Genomic DNA, 16,627 nt, shown 5'->3' with positions numbered 1-16,627 from the left:
GGAGGATGGAGGGGCTTTGCCTTTGATGGCAAGAAGAGAGGAGAGGAGATGAAGGAAATGTCTCCTGCCAGAGCAGAGGTTTCAAGTCAATGGATGTCACACAGCTTTGCCCACATCTCTGTATAGATGTCTAGATTACTAGTAGGTCAAAAGGGTTTTGATTTGTGTTTCAAAATAGTTCTCCAGAGAAACTGCGAGGAAGCAATCTATGAGCGTGCCCGCCTCTCTGCCCCTCCTTGGCAGGCCTGGCCTCATCTCTCTGGGTACCCAGTGTTCTCATGCTCTCTCTCTAAGGATGCTATCAAGCCCAGCTTCAGGCGTTACACAACTCTCCCAATGACATTTCTATTTAAACACTCATCAAAGACATGCCAAGTGGATTGATTATTGTAGTTGTTTTACATCATTTCCAATTTGGGATTAAAACAGCATTTCATTGCTTTATTTTACATTTATTTTATAAGTAAGTTTGGATTTTTTTTTCATATTTATTGGCCTTTTCTATTTCTACTGAGAATTTTTGCTCATATCTTTCGCATGCTAAAAAATTGGAGTGTTAAGGCGTTTTATTTCAATTTACACAGGTTCTTTATATGTCGCGTCCCGCAGGACATGAGCAGTGGGAGAACAAGAGGGGGTGGCGAAGGGTTAAGAAATAAAAGCAGCAGCAGTCAAGAGTTAAATGAGCATGGGGCCAAGGGTCTCCAGCCTCCTGAACACACACTGCTTTTATTTCTCCACCCACCCGGAAGTAGCATTGTTCTCTCCACAGTCTGTGAGTCTCATTCCTGAGAACTTGCTCAAGCCAGATTACCCATGCCTGCAAGCTGCCATTACCGAGAGTCCGGCCCACAGCGGTAAGACAGATGCTCTGCCTTCACACACCTTAGATGCATACAACCCCAGGAAGATAAGATTATTGTGCTGAGGACAGATACTATCACACCATCAGGTCACTTCCCAAGCAGGTTGAGGGAAGGAATGTAGCTACAGAAGTAGAAAACCTCCCATCTTTTTGGGGGGCGGGTGAGGGCTCATGCCCACCTCAATCAGCCCCGAGATTTCTTCTAACGGCCTCCAACCTACGGTGCCTGTCTTAGTTGTTCCTCCCACGAGGAATCTTACCCGTCACTGACTAACTGGCCATCCTTTAAAGCCAAACAGGGAGACGCAAGGTGTATGAGCAGTGTCCTCAAAAGGGTCAGTTTAGGGTTAAGCGCGGGGGGGGGGGGGGGGGGGGGACACACACACACACACAGACAGCTGGACAGCTGCGTGGCAACATCTATACATTAAAGTTCTCAGCTCATTGTCTATATTTGTTACAAACTGATCTTCTAATTCACTGCTTAATTCTTCAGCTATATCTACCCTATTATTTATTCCATCTCTATTTAAAATATCCTAGTTTTCACCATGTTCTTTTTTTTATTTCTTGTTTCATACATCTAACATCCTTTATCACGGACATCTTTTGTGTTCATTTAAATTCTTGTGCCAGCAATACTGCTTTGGATGGAATCTGAGGGGCTCATCTGTGTGAGTTCGGATGACTTGGAGGAGAGGAGAAAGCTGAGATCCATGGTGGAGTTCAGGGCACCACAGAACCACAGACAACCTTTGCCATTTGCTGCCATCTTATGAGGCCACTCCTCCAGTCAGGAGAGCATCTTTAAAAATCTAAGAAGTGGCACTGGGGGGAGGGAATTCCTCCCTGGGTTGTAAGCATTAACCCTGGGTTTGGAGGAGGAAGAGAGAACTGGGCACTTCAGAACTGCTCAGTCCCATGCCTCCTGGCATCCAATGCCCTACCCTGCGAGCCTTTGATGCCTATGTCCTTGTTACACTGGCAGAGGGAATCTGAGGGGTCAGTCGCCGATTTCTCCAAGTAACCTGGAGGGGAGGCAACTGCAGAATTTCATAGGCTTTCCTCCAACTTCTCTTGCACTGTTGGCTCAGGTCACCCTTCTGGGTGCAGCCACGCACCTGTCCTACCATCAGACAGGACAACTTTCAGTCTCCTCAGGAGCAGCTCACATTTTTTATCCCTAGTTTCTAGAATCCATGTTTCTTCCTGGTTCTAAAGCTTCTCTGGAGTTGACTTTGGATGAGGAAGTCAGCAGACTGGATAGTTGGTCTCATATTAGTTTTTTAAGGCTGCCTTTAGAAATTATCACCAACTTGGAGGCTTAAAACAACAGAAATGTATTCTCTCACAGCTCTAGAGTGCAGAAGTCCAAACTGAAGCTTTCAGCAGGCTTGGTTCCTTCTGGAGGCTCTGAGGAAGAATCCGTTCCATGCCTCTCTCTTAGTTTCTGGAGACTTTCGTCAGCCCTCGACACCCTTGTCTTGCTCCACTCCATTCTGCCTCCATCTTCACATTACCTTTTCCCTTGTGTGTGTCCTCTCTTCTTCTTATAAAGACTTGCTATTGAATTTAGGGCCCACTCAGATCATCCAGGAAGATCTCATCTAGAGATTCTTAACTTAATTACATATGCAAAGACCCTTTTTCCAAATAAAGTCATAGTCAGAGTCTGGGTAGACATATCTTTTGCGGGGCCACCATTCAATCCACTATAGCCATCTTGTCGGGACCTAAAAACTCGAAAGGTAGCTGGTTCACTGCATCTGTTTTCATCAACTCACCCCAGTGGCATTTGTGCTACTATGCTATCACCTGACCCACATGTGAAACATGCACTCTTGAGCTCAGAGGTCAAATTCATCCAGTATTCTCCAAAAGGTCTGTCTTTCTCAGGTCTTCAGGAGATCATAAGAATTCTTGTTAAGGGGATATTTCTCAGTCTGACTTGGAGGAAAGCCAAGCATTTGTCCTGGGCCCTTTGTCTCTCCTTTGTCAACTTTAATAGAGACTTGACAGACATGCCTAGCAGGGCCAGACTATATAAAATCAATAAGCCATTAACCATAGCTATATTAAAACAATAAGAATCAATCCCCACACTTGTCTTCAAAGCATACTAGGCCTCAGAAGTGATCTGAAAGGGACAGTCTGCAGCTGGGCTTGTGATCAGAGGGGGCTAGCCAGGAACAGTGAGCGTCTCATAGCTTATGAACTGTCCAACCCTCAGGAGAAGGCTTCTGGGCTTAACCTTAGGAGAATGATTCATCAGGAGCTGAGAAGGTCATTCCTTAACATGGAGAGGGAATGAAGGCCCAGAAAGGGTTTAACAGGGAATTAGCCATGGCCAAGCTCCTGAAATAACTGGGCTTTGAAAATCCCAAGTTTTGCTTTTCTAAATGACTCTGGGTTGCATTATGCCTATTGATCTTCCTGAGCTTTTGCAGCCTGTAAATGATGAACCTTTTACCGCACTCCATGACTGAAGGGCACACAACTGTGAGAACAGCTCATTTCATTTTTTTTCGATTTATACAAAAGATGCTGTGGCCCAAGCCCTCTAGGCACCCATCTCAATACATAAATATGCCAATTAAGCTAAATGGAAATCCTGCAGGTTAAAAGTGCCTCATAATAGAAGGAGGCTTTTTCCAAAGCCAGAAAGTTTATCCACAAAGGAAATACCAAATCAACAAGAGTGGGTTTGTGCCAAACCATTAAGGGAAAAAAAAGAAAAAAAAAGTAAAGAATTAAGGGATCCAAAATGAAAAAAAACCCCACATTGTCCCCCCCAAAGCAAATAGAGAAAAAATATACCGTTAAGCTGTGATTTCAGGATTCTAAGCAACTGTTCTTACTGAATTTGTATTTATTGCATTTTCCTGGCAGGGGTTAGTGGCCATAGGGCTGGGAACGGGAGGAAACCAGTCCTAGAACTGAATTTACACCAAGAGTATCACAGGTGCCCCTGGTCCCTCATACTGGTGCCCAGTCACAAAGCTCCAGTACCACATGGGGACGTGTTACAAAAACAGAATCTCAGGCCCCTTCCAGATTAATTTAGGCAGAATCCGCATTTTTGGTAAGCTCCCCGGGAGATTCTCATGCCCATTAAAGTGTAAGAAGCCCAAATCTTAATAGCCAGTCTGGTACTTACCATGTACCCCTGCAAAGTTTAGGCTCCTTCTGACTAACCAGTATCACTCAGGATTGGGACTCTGGATCCTGGTAATGGGCTCAGGGGATATATGAGTTTCCATCCAGCTTTAGTCAATTTGAGCATAAGACTTTCAGGAGATGCTCCTGAATGGATTTAAATTCTCAGAGTCACATTTATACATCTCCGAATCCTTGATGATCAGCTTCAACCACAACTGATATTTTTGGGTCTTCTCTGACTGACACCTTATTTCAAATCTCATACAACCAGAAGGCACTCAAAGTTTGGCAGTTTAGAGAGTCACAGACAGTAGCAGGTGAAAGGACTTTTACCTAATGTTCTTGGTAAAGATGTGAGTTTTTGTTTTTTTCTTTCTGAAATTGTATAATCATCCCAATTTTTCTCCCACCACTATTACCAAAAAGGCATATAGATGCCACAGACCCGACAATGTCAACATTATCAAAATCATTTATTCAAACTCCAAGCATCTTCACTCACACACTCAGCCATTGATTCGGTAAGAATTTGTCAGTCATCTCCTTGACATAAACCCATTACCCTTGGATTGCTGCCTCTCTCCTCAACTTCCTTTTCTTGCCGAACTTTACAAATAGTCATCAGTAATTGCCTTTATTTCTTTGCTCTACTTCTCTGCCATCTGTCTCTATCCCTATTTCTCTGCAGAAACAAGTCTTGAAAGTTCCCTTTATCTCTTAGCCAAACGCAAGACAGAGACTCTTGGACGTCCACTAGGAGATAGGAACTGAGGATAACACTCTCTCTTTCTAAGGCTTCCATGATATTGCATTTTATTTGCTCTCTTACCCCCATGGCTTCTCTCTCCATTTGCTGTTGCTTCTTCCTCTAATCATTCATCTTCTTCAGGTAGAAACAATAATCACAGATTTTTCTATTTCCCATCATAGACTGATAATAGCCACTACCTCTGAGTAGATATGGTGTAGAGCAGCTTCTATAACATTTAACTTACATTTTCAGTTAAAGTCACAGCATATCATCAAGTACTCAGCCCCTCTTTACAGATGAGAAACTCAAGGCTCCAAGAAGTTGGGTGACTTAGCTAAGGTTACAGAGCTGGTTAGTGGGGAGCCAACGGCATCTAAAATATGGTCAGCAGGAATCTACTGCCCTCTGGAGAAATCCAGAATAATGGGAGCTGGAAGTACTGACCAAACAGGGGTCCTGTGGCTGGAGTGTTTGTTTAGTGCAGAGGGCTGGAAGGAGCCTGCAGGTGGAGTGACACAGGAGCCATCACCGTACCTACTGAGCTGAAGGCTTAAAGCTGGGAAGGAGAGCTGCTTCACGGAAGCTGATGCTAAGATAAGAAAGTCAGTAGTATCAATTGGGAAGAAACTTGGATCCAGAGACAAAGTCTTATTTGTTTCATCTATGAGCCCCATGACCCCAAATTACCAATTTTCAAGTAGGTCTTATTAAAAATTGGTTCACTCCAGTGGATACCACTGTGGACTTTTTCTGTGTCCGATGCTGTCTAGAGACAAAACAGGTAGAGTCACATTAATTAAGTGCCCAAGCTTTGTTTTGTTTTTTAAAGATTTTTTTATTGGGGAATTAGGGGAGGGGAACAGCGCTTGGGAATTGGGGGAAGGGGAACAGACACGTTTCTGTCATTTTTGTTCTTCAGTCTAGTTGTGGAGGACATTGCTTCACTGGCCCAAGTTGGTACCATCATTGCGCTCTTCCCGGGCGAGGCAGATCAGTCGCCGGTTTCTGGACGGATGCTCACAGTGGCTGTTGACCGCTGGCTACACACGGTAGCCCATGGCAACCCACTGCAGCAATGGCTGCAGCCTACGCCGGCAACACATGGCAGCCCAGCTCCAGGTTGAGCTGTTGTTCTGCATCTTAGCTCTAGAGGGCAGTGTCGTCACTGGCCTTCATATATGGGATCCGAACCAAGGCCCTCTGGCATCCCAAGCCAGCTCCTAACCAATGTGCCACTTGGCTGGCCCCTAAGTGCCCAAGCTTTGATGTCAGAAACGTGAATTCCAAGCTAGAGTCCACCACACACTTGCTATGTGGTTTTGTGCAAATTATGTGTCATTCTTAGCCTCAGTTTCCTAATCTGTAAATGGAGATAATATTGCCTATATAATAATGCCTAGCTCATTCAGTTGACATGATGTCTAAAGAGATCATGCATGTGAAGCACATACTACATAGAAAGCCTCCCTGAAGTGTTTGATGGGCTGGAGACTGGAGAGGGAGGGGAATAAGGCACAGTCTATATATCACATAGAACATCAGAATGATAAAAAAGGATGGAAACTGTAAGAAAGCAGAGTCTAGCTCATCATAAGTAATAACTTTCTAACATGAAACATTATCAAACAATTCTTGGCTATGAGGGAATTTGTCAACATTGGGATGATACAAGCCAAGAATGGATGCCCCCCCCCCCACCCCTGTAGGAGGTGCTGTCGAAGACCTTCAGAGGAACGAATGACTGAATTTATGTTGTTTTGCTCCTACCCATCTGCCCGACCTTTATGTCTGAGAGACTCTCAAGGTTAGGGCATTCCTCTCCTCCTCCACTTTTCTTTCATCCACTCCCACTGACCACTCTGCCACTTCTCTCTTTGTCTGAGGTCTCAATTCTGAGCTCCAGCCTTATGTATCCTATTGCTGACTGAACTTGGATGGCTCTAATTCCCCAAGTCCCAAACAGAATCTATGATCTTCCCCAAGGTCTTCCTCCAATCAGTGAGCAAAGACTCAAAGACATTTTACAGGCATGTCACTTTCAAAGGACTTCCCTGCTGGGTTCTAAGGAAAAGTGAGTGAAGGTACTGTCAGTAGAGGGAGATGTCAGATAAGAAAAGAATCTCATAGGCCCTATCAACATGTTTGAAAACATTATATTTTTCCTGAACTCAAAAAAAGATTTTAAAATTTGCTATTTTTTTTTTCCTTTGGTACATTTTTTACTTCCAGTAATGTTAGTGACGAGTTTTAAAACGAGACAGCCACAATCTCCGCTGGTTTTACAGCGCAGGGCTTCTCCCCAGCACTGCAATCCTGGGCTGGGGAGCCTGGTGTGGGGCTGGGACTCCTTGGCATCCTAAACCTAAAGGGGCGTTACCTTATTACACCTCCATGGCCCCTTCTTGGGTAGTAGACAACAAGGTCTTCTTATAAAGTTTAAGCACCTCCTAACCACCCCGCACAGGCCCTGGCTGATTTCTTCTCCATTTACACTGCAGATGCTGAGGCTGTGGCTGAAGGGAGAGTCTCCAGGGAGACACGGGGGCGCTGGGATAAAGATGGTGGTGGGCTCTGGGCAGGGCTCGGGAGCGGCGGTCGTGGCCTCTGGGCTGGGCTTGGGAGCGGCGTCCTGGCCTCTGGGCTGGGCTTGGGAGCGGCGGTCCTGGCCTCTGGCCTGAGCTCGGGAGTGGTGGTCGTGGCCTCTGGACTGGGCTTGGGAGTGGCCATCTTGGACACTGGTCTGGGTGGTGGGCAGGTGGTCCAGGACTCAGCAGATGACTTCAAAGTGGTGGTGCTAGACTCCAGGATGGCTGACGAACTGGAAGATGTGTGGGCTGGGGAGGGACTGCGGCTCTGCGGCTCTGGAGGATGAAAGGGTTCCATGAGAGTGGTGTGATAATTGACTATGGCTTTTTTGTTTTTAAAATGTGGTATGTGACTGTATGCTTTGACAATGCGTTCTCGACGTTTTCCCAAGAAAAGCCAAGCTTCAGCATCTTCCTGGCTACCCAGGGGTCTGTGACACCGCTGGGTGGCTCCACATATGGCTTCAGCTCCTCTTGACCCAGATTCAGCCAAGGATCTGGCCTGATGATTTGAAGGTTTTGTCTGTCTTCGGGGTTGGGGGTTAGTAGTTTCTTTAAAAGGTCTTGTGCTTCTGAGGATAAACAGAATGGAGTGGGATACTGCCCATTTAGTATCTCCTGCTGCAAATCTCTCAAACTCTTTCCAGGGAAAGGGAGGGTGTTCATAAGTATCCTGTACAGCTGCAACCTCAATGCCCACACCTCCACGCCAGGGCCATATTTTTGGCCCAGGCAGAGCTCTGGGGCAAAATACGCAGGGGTGCCACAGAACGTGCTGAGTTGACAGCCTTTTAAAGATGTTCCCACTCCAAAATCTGCCAGGTTAACGTTCATGCAGCCGTCTAGCAGCACGTTCTGTGGTTTTATATCTCTATGCACTATGCCGTTTTCATGGCAATGATGTACCGCTGAGACCAGCTGTTGGAAGACGTGGTGGGCCACGTTCCCTGGCATGCGGCTGTGCTCACGAAGAAGATCCAGCATGTCTCCTTCTGGCACGAGCTCCATCACTAGGAAGAGATGTTCCATGGTGCTGATCACATCGAATAGCTGGATGATGCTGGGGTGGTGCAGGCCTGCCAAACAGCGTACCTCTTGCAGGAGAGGTCTTGAAGTCTTTCGACAGCCTGTTGGTCAATTACTTTAACGGCCACCTCCGTCCCTGTCAAGAGATGCCGTCCCAACATCACCTTGACTAAGCTGCCCTTGCCAATGGTTTCCAGCAGCTTGTAATGGCCACGGTGGTGCCCCTGGTCAACAGGAATGTCTGAAAAGTCATGAGACATTGTGACCTAACTATACTCACTGATGTTACTAACTGGGCTCACCAACTGTGCTAACAAACAACTATGGTGACTAAATATACTAACTGTACCAACAATGCTAACTAAAAAAAATTAAAGAAAAAAACGAGAAAAAATAATGAAAATTTTGAAAAATGAGAAAACAAAAAATTGAGAAAATTAAAAGAACGAGGAAAAAAAGAACAAAAGAAAAATGGGGAAAGAGGGAAAAGAAAACTAATAAAAAACAAAAAATGAGACAAAGAAAACAAGGGTGAAGGGAAAAAATAAAACGGGGGCAATAAGGGAGCAAACAAGCTAAGTAGTCCAAGTTCAACAGATTACTGAAAATCAGCTTCCTGGGCTATTAACGGGCATAAAGCTCAGCCTAGCCAGGGCCTCATATGGAGTTTTTGGTAATTGCATCACACTGGTGCTTCATGAGCTCAGAGCCAGAATCTGACTAAATATGGCTAAGGATAAACTACAGTGGTTTTCTCAGTTTTTGGTTTCAAGACCCCTTTACTCTGTAAAAAAGGGGGAACCCCCAAAGAGCTTTTTGTTTATGTGGGATATTAAAGACGGATATTTACTTTATTAGAATTTGAAGTCTGTAGGGTGCAGACTCGACGTGGCCTCCTCTTTAAGTCCTTCATTTAGAGGTTCTGCTCATCTAGGGTCCAGGGAACTTCCGAAGTTGAATATCTTATAAATTATTTGTAATTTTGGTGTGATCCTGGGAGGCAGCCGGCACAGCGTCTGTCTATTCCGCCATCTTACCGGAAGTCCTTGCTATTTTTTTTTTTTAGCTCTGAAAAATTAATGTTTTATAATTTCTGACAAGATATTTTCTATAGTTGGGCGAGTTCTGTTAATTTGCCTTACACAAGTGAACCAATTTTTTTGCATTTGGGTTTTAACATCTACAATCCTCAGAAACACACACAGGTAGGTCTGCTTTCTACCTGTCACCCACTGCATATAGAGGCCACCCCCCAAAGTCCAAGTGGGTGTGCGGTCCAAGCAAGACACAACCGGAGAGGCACATTTGGAGAGGAAGACATAGGTCAGAGCCTGAGGGTTAGCACGATGCTCACTTTGGGCTTGTGTATCACTGTCTATTACTGTCAGAAGCAGTCCCTTAGCAAGTGTGTGTGGTCAGCCCACTCTTGGCTCCATTTTGTCCCCCGATCCTTGTATTTCTTAGTTATTCTACCAAATTATAGATTATACTACATCATTATATAAAATTTACCCTTGGAAACAAACTTAAATCTTTTTGGAGGCAGGATGGATAAATAGATGAGTGGATGGATGAATAGATAGATAGATAAACAGATGGATAGACAGATAGATAACTCTTTAACAGCCACCTGGGAAGAGAACTATTGATAAATCCTTACTATTTCCAATGATTCCACTTACAATTTCCCTGTATTTTTTTTTCTCCAATTCAACTTCTCTTTGCACTCATTCACCTCTCCTGCCCCCTGAGTCCCATCCCTGATCTTCTCCTCACCTGTGGGCAAGGACAGAATTTGGGGTGACTGCAGGCTTAACATTATTAGAAAAAAGCTCCTCAAACATGTTCCAGAAATGCTAGGCCAGTATGAATCTTATCGGCCACTTTCCTGCTCTTGTTCCATTCTCTTGTCCATCCCTGGTCTTCATTCTGGAGAGCTCCACTTTCCAATCTGCCCAGGATGGCCCAAGTCTGGTTTTCTCCAAAAATTTAGATCAAGATTTACTTGAGCATTTGGGTATAACTGGAGAAGAATTCTGGAGGGAGGGGAAGTCCAGAGAAGAGAGCTGTGAGAGAAGAACGAATTCTAAGTGCTAGAATGAAGGGTCATTTGCTGGGAACTTCCCATAGCGTGGGAATAAAGCAGTAACCCCAGGCACACATGTACACAATCAGACTCATCACATTGTAGTCCTGCCATCAACCCTTACACATTTCCACACGTTTACTGCAAAGGGGGAGAATCAGTCTTTTTCAGCAATTTAGCTATAACTTTCTCATCAGGACAATGGCTTCATACAGGATTTTACGCGAAACAAAGTCTACTGAATCAATTCAATAGTGGAGCTCCATTACACTCTATAAAAGACAACTTTCATTCAGTAAACATGTACTGAGTGCCTACTGTATGCAAGAGAACTCAATAGGCAAATGGAATGACGGTGGAGAGTGCAAACACAAAGATGTGTTCCAGCCAGTTCCATACAACTCTTTGGGGAAAGCACCATGAAGAAAATATTTATTCAAAATTGGCAAATCAAAATTGCCAGATGTGGTGAATCATGATTTTGCTTGGCACTCATTGCCATGACATTAATCAAGCCAAATCCTTTCACAATTTATATGGATATATTGTGCATTTCAGCTTGGGACAAAAGATAACTATGGGTACCAATTCTTCAGGAAATGCAGTTACCATCAGTTAAGGCCTTACTGAGTCATCAATAGGAAATGTTTATTCCCAAACCACTGGAAGAGGGAGCAGGTTGGACAGGAAGCCAGAAAGTATTTCTTAGGGAACTAGGGAAAGAAGCAGCAAATTGGGGCTATCAGTGGAGACGAGGCTAGACAGAGAAGCCTAACATATACCATTTTTTTCCCTTTTGGTTTATCAGCAGTTATGATACTTTAGTACAAAGCTATGTATTACCTATGCAATAGATAAAACTACAAACAACCTACTCTGGCCAAACCGTTGTTTCACAGTGCTCTATCTTGAACACATTGTTATAGGACCTCAGTTTGACTTGACCCTCCTTTCATGACATGTCTATATTGACAAGGATTGACAATGTTTTTATTTCAGCCCCTCCAGGTTTGGCACTGTCAGAGCTTATTATTTATTTATTTAATTTTTTTTTTAGCTGAGTCATCCTGCCACCTGTTGACAGCTCAGTGGCAGCTCAGCTCGAGCTGGGAATCGAACCTGCAACCCTGTTGCTCAGAGCTCACACTCTTGAGCGAGCTCTTAACCAACTGAGCCACTCGGTGGCCCAGTGCTTATTCTTTTGTGCTTAGCACCGGGGTCTTCTTTTGATATTCCTTTTTGTAAGAACCTGCCCATTTCCTTCCTGTTTCTAAGCTTAGGCAGTAAAATATTCAGTTTTGTTCTCTCCTTGGGGCCACCATCACACCCTACTACATTATGACAGTGTACATAAAAGTGCTTTAAAAACAGTAAAGCAATGTACAAATGTTAATTGGTGATTATAAGTAGCTGTTCTAAGTATCTCAAGTTGACTTCTAATCACAATTCCTGGTATCAGGTCAAATATGAAATAAAATTGTCCTCCTTGCTTCTGTGATGACTGAGCCATTCAGGCACAATGCTATTATGACAGCTGGGAATCATTTGAAAATGAGCTTCACTTCACTTGGCATGTCAGATGGTAATTTTAAAAACTGGGTCCTATTTTTTTTTTAATATATATTAGAATTGGTTCACATTCAAGAGGCACATGCCCCCTGCTCGGAGAGGGGCTCAGACATGCAGCTGGTGGTGGGACATCCAACCAGGAGCTTGGGGACCTGGTTAGACAATAAACCCTGAGGGCGGCATTGCAAAGGTGGTCAGCCAAAAGGGAGGCATTTGCAATATAGGGCCAATTTTGACAGGGGACAGGTGGTGATCTTGGCAGCTGGCTGACTTCACAGAGAGCCAGTCAAGAACCCCTGTGGGTGTGCTGGCAGGAGGGCAGAGCCTTCCCAAAAGTGCTGGAAGGAATGGGGTGGTGGTGAGCAAACCCATCAGCACTGGCAAAGTTCCATGACAGTCCCTGGGAACTTACATAAAAATGCTTACATGTCACATTTCCTACTTTTGTTCTCCTGGGCACCTCCCACCTCTTCACAGGTCCACCTCATTCAACAGATACCCACAGACACATGAGAACTCAATTTAGACTCCATTTATCAGCCCACTACCTAATAAAAACTGCTTTCCTAAAAATATTGGGCTGTCGGAAAACCCTTGACACATTTTTGCAATGAAAAACAGAAAAAAATACGTCAAGACTTTTCCGACAACCCAATATTTATCATGAATTCAATAGCTGTTAGGCAAAGTTGCAAAAATCTACTTCTCTCCATGTTGCCCAATTCCTGGTCTTGTAGATGTAGAATAGCATGTAAGGTATAATATCACTTGCTCCAAAAGGTGGAGAGAGAGAAGAAAAATGCACATAGATTTGCATGTGTGCATATGGAAGAACGGACAAAAAACATGTTTACTTTGGTGACGTGAACTGGAAGGATGCGGAACAGGGGTCAGAGGGAGACTGCATTGTATATCCTTTATGCTTTCAAAATTTTGAGCCATGTGAATGTATTGACGATTCAAAATTTAATTTAAACAACCCCCAGCACTGTGACCGTCTATCGTCTTGTTTGTAATTGCTGATGATGTGAGGCCTCTGACCCTCTTACCATCACCACACATCTCCCTTATGATCATACTTTTTGGGAGCTCAGCACTGTCACTGACTACTGTCAAGTACACAGCACTTCCCTGGTTTTATGAAGAAAGATTTAATTCTTTTCTTTCTCTTTTTGTCCATCTCTCTCCTGCGTATGTGGTTTACTCATACTTGAAATGGGGATTCTTGTAGGCAAAAATCTGTCCTCAGGGTAGTCTGGCAGACAGTTGTACATTCCCAGACATGGGGCTAAGATTCAGGAAAGGCTCCAGCCCACATGCAGTCTATTAAGATGACGCTGGAGGGTCTGAGGTGGTCAAGGCAGAGATTCAGATACAGGGACCCAGGGCGCACCCCATCTTTCTGCTGTTCTCCATTTCAAAACAGCAGGGAAAAGATGTCTAGATATACTGTCTCCACTCTGTCGTCATCCCCTTCACTCTTCACCCCTGTAATGGGCTCTTATCCAGGCAATTGCTAACTTCCATGCTGCTTATTCCATTGGCCAGACCTCTGTTTCCATCATATATGACCTCATAGTCACATTTGACATATATTGTTCATCCCACCTCCTTGAAGCAATTTCTTCTTTTGTTTTGTATGCCCACATTCCTCTGACCTTACTGGGCAAACTGCTCAGTCTCTTTTCCTGACCCTTTCTACTCTCTCCAACTTTTGAATTTTAGAGTTCTCTGCTCTTGGGTCTCTTCTCTTCTCCATACTATCTTCTAAGGGACCTCATCCAGGCCTGTGCTCTAACCACCATCTGTGTGCTCTGTACTCTCCAACCCTATCTCCAGAGTCAGCTCTTTCAGATTCCAGACACATGCTCAAACTGCCAGCCCGATAGCTCCATGTTGGCATCAAGTAGCCATCTGAAACCCACCAGGTTCACAGCACAACTCTTGATGTTCCCTCCCAAGCTTTTCCCTCCCTGTATCTCCTCCATCTTAGTAAACAGCATGGAGTTGCTCAGACCAAAAACCTAGGAGTTGACCTTGATTCTTTTCCTCTCCTACTGACCGCCAATCTATCAGCAAATTCTGTTACTACTCTGGTCACTTCTCAGCATCTTCATTACCACAGCCTAGCCCTAACATTCTGTCTGTCTTTGTTCTGTTATATCAGCATTTCCCTGTTTCCATTCTTGCCCACATACAGTCTATCAAAAGCAACCAGAGTGAACACAGGATAAAACTTACCACATCACCCCTCTGTTTCACACCTTCAAATTGCTGTTATCTCTGCCCGAGTTTTCTCCAACAAATCTTTCATGGCTCCCTCCTCATCAGCTCAACACTCAGCCTTCAGTGAGGTTTCTCTGAGCACTGCTGCCTAGGAAGCAACTCCCAGGACACATTCCATTGTCCAGGATCATGTCCTTCACAGCACTCTGCATTGTCTAATATTTTATATACTTATTTGCTGATATCTTTACTGTATCCCTCTTGCTGTAATAGAAAAAGGAAAATACTATCTTGTTTATTTATGGATCCTCAGGCCTAGAGTGATGATGTATTGGTTAGGACAGGCTTAATAATTCTGCAATGAGAAATACTCCCAAAGCTCAGTGGTTTACAACAATAATGGTTTGGTTTTTTGCTCAAACTACATGTATAACATAGGTTGACATGGACATTCTGAGATACTCAGGGATGCACAGATTGATTCAAAGATTCAGGCTGAAAGTGGCTTTATCATGTAATGGCACATCCCTCACAGGAATTCTGCAGTTACTGAGGCAGGAGGGGAGAGCTGGCATGGAGAATCTCACACTGTCTCTTAAATGCTTCAACATGGAGATGACATGCACCACTTCTGCTCACACTGTATCTCACAATGCTCACAAAGCAATTCACGAGGCCATGTCTAACTTCAAGGGGTCTAGGAAATATGAGCCTCTTATGATCCTCTTCCTCCTGGAAGAAGAAAACTGGCAATATTGGCATGCAGCACTCTCATTCACACACATGCAAACCTATTGTGCCTGATTCTAAAGCTCATGGTGTTAACCCCTCCACTTTTGAAAGCACGTGACCCTAGAGTTTTTGTTTTGATAAATACATTCTTTCACTCTAATTTCTGTGTACTTCCTAATACCTGGGAAATAGTGCCAGAAGCTTCTGGTGCTTGTGACGTGTAACTGGTTTTGTTTATTTCCCAAATTACATATGTCCTGGTAGGTTTGAGATAAGTGATAATCATATTATCACATGATTATAACAATGATAAATTCTGTTTTTAATGGAGACAATATGCCTCAAAAATTAAACGAACATATTTTAGTTTCTTCCTTAAATCATCATCCTTTAGATCATCCTTTATATAGACTTTTTGACCTGGGGCAAGACAGGGTGAGTGAATAAAGGAATGAATAAGTGAATGAAGTTACATCTTTAGTACGGCAATGTTTTTAAAATTAGGTTATGAACAGAAGGTGGACTTTTCTAAATTCCTTTGATATATAAGGGACCCAGGCAAGAGTTCCTTCTATAGTTAAGATGCTACTCCATTATTGTACAGCCAGATCTTGAGGCTGCTGCCCAAAGGTAGGGAATAAGGCTATGAAGTAGGAGAAGGAATAAATAGTTACCCCTTTTGCCCCAAGGAATTACAGATTGCAGAGGGAAGAGAGGCTGGTAGATGGGGTGGCCAGGCATATGACCCCTCTGCCTCTTATAACTGGAGGCACAGCAGTTTTGAAAAGGATATAAACATGGAACTGGGAGGAGTAACTAAGATCCATTTCCAATAATGATAATAATAATAATAATAATAATAATAATAATAATAATAATAGCAGCTACATTTAATGACTCAGGCACTGTGTTAAGTGCCTCATATATATCATTTCATTTAACCCTCACAAAAGCCCTATTGTTATTACTTCCTTTTAGCAGATAAGGGAACTGAAACTTAGAGAAAGCATGTGACTGGCCCAAGTCCATATTATCTACCTGACAGAACAAGGATTTGAACATAGGTATCTCTGACTAAAGAGCCCACACCCTTAACTACAGTGCTATAATATCACTTTCAGTAATGGATGATTTAGAATTTAGCTGAGTTCCTGCCTAGAGTCTCTACTTCCTTGAATTCTTCCTCCATATTGCCACCAAAAAGATCCATTGATTGTGTCACTCCTCTACTTAAAAAATGGCACCTAATTACCTGTTTACAAAATAAAGTCCAAAGTCACCATGGCATACATTTAGGGAAAGAGCCCCTGAATGGGACATGGGATGAACACTTGTACGGTGAACAATTTACCTTCTTCATTGTCCAATTTCTTCCTCCTCCCATTAGATAAGCTCATTCATTCAATAAGCTTTTGTATAAAAGCTCGTCTTAAAATGGTATCTACCGGGGGTGCCAAAAAAATGTATATAAGTGGACACTTTGGTCAACGTTGCTCAAGCATTTCACCATAATCAGAAGTGTCTGGACACTGATGGTAACCACTTTGAGCACTTCTTGTAATTGCAGAAGTCAAAAGTGACTTGTATTCATCTTTTGCTATCGGTATATATTATTACAATTTTAATAC

This window comes from Hipposideros armiger, unplaced genomic scaffold, assembly GCF_001890085.2.
Source record: "Hipposideros armiger isolate ML-2016 unplaced genomic scaffold, ASM189008v1 scaffold_95, whole genome shotgun sequence".
NCBI lineage: Eukaryota > Metazoa > Chordata > Mammalia > Chiroptera > Hipposideridae > Hipposideros > Hipposideros armiger.
The sequence above is the reverse complement of the archived record's forward strand: the minus strand, read 5'-3'. Positions refer to the sequence as shown.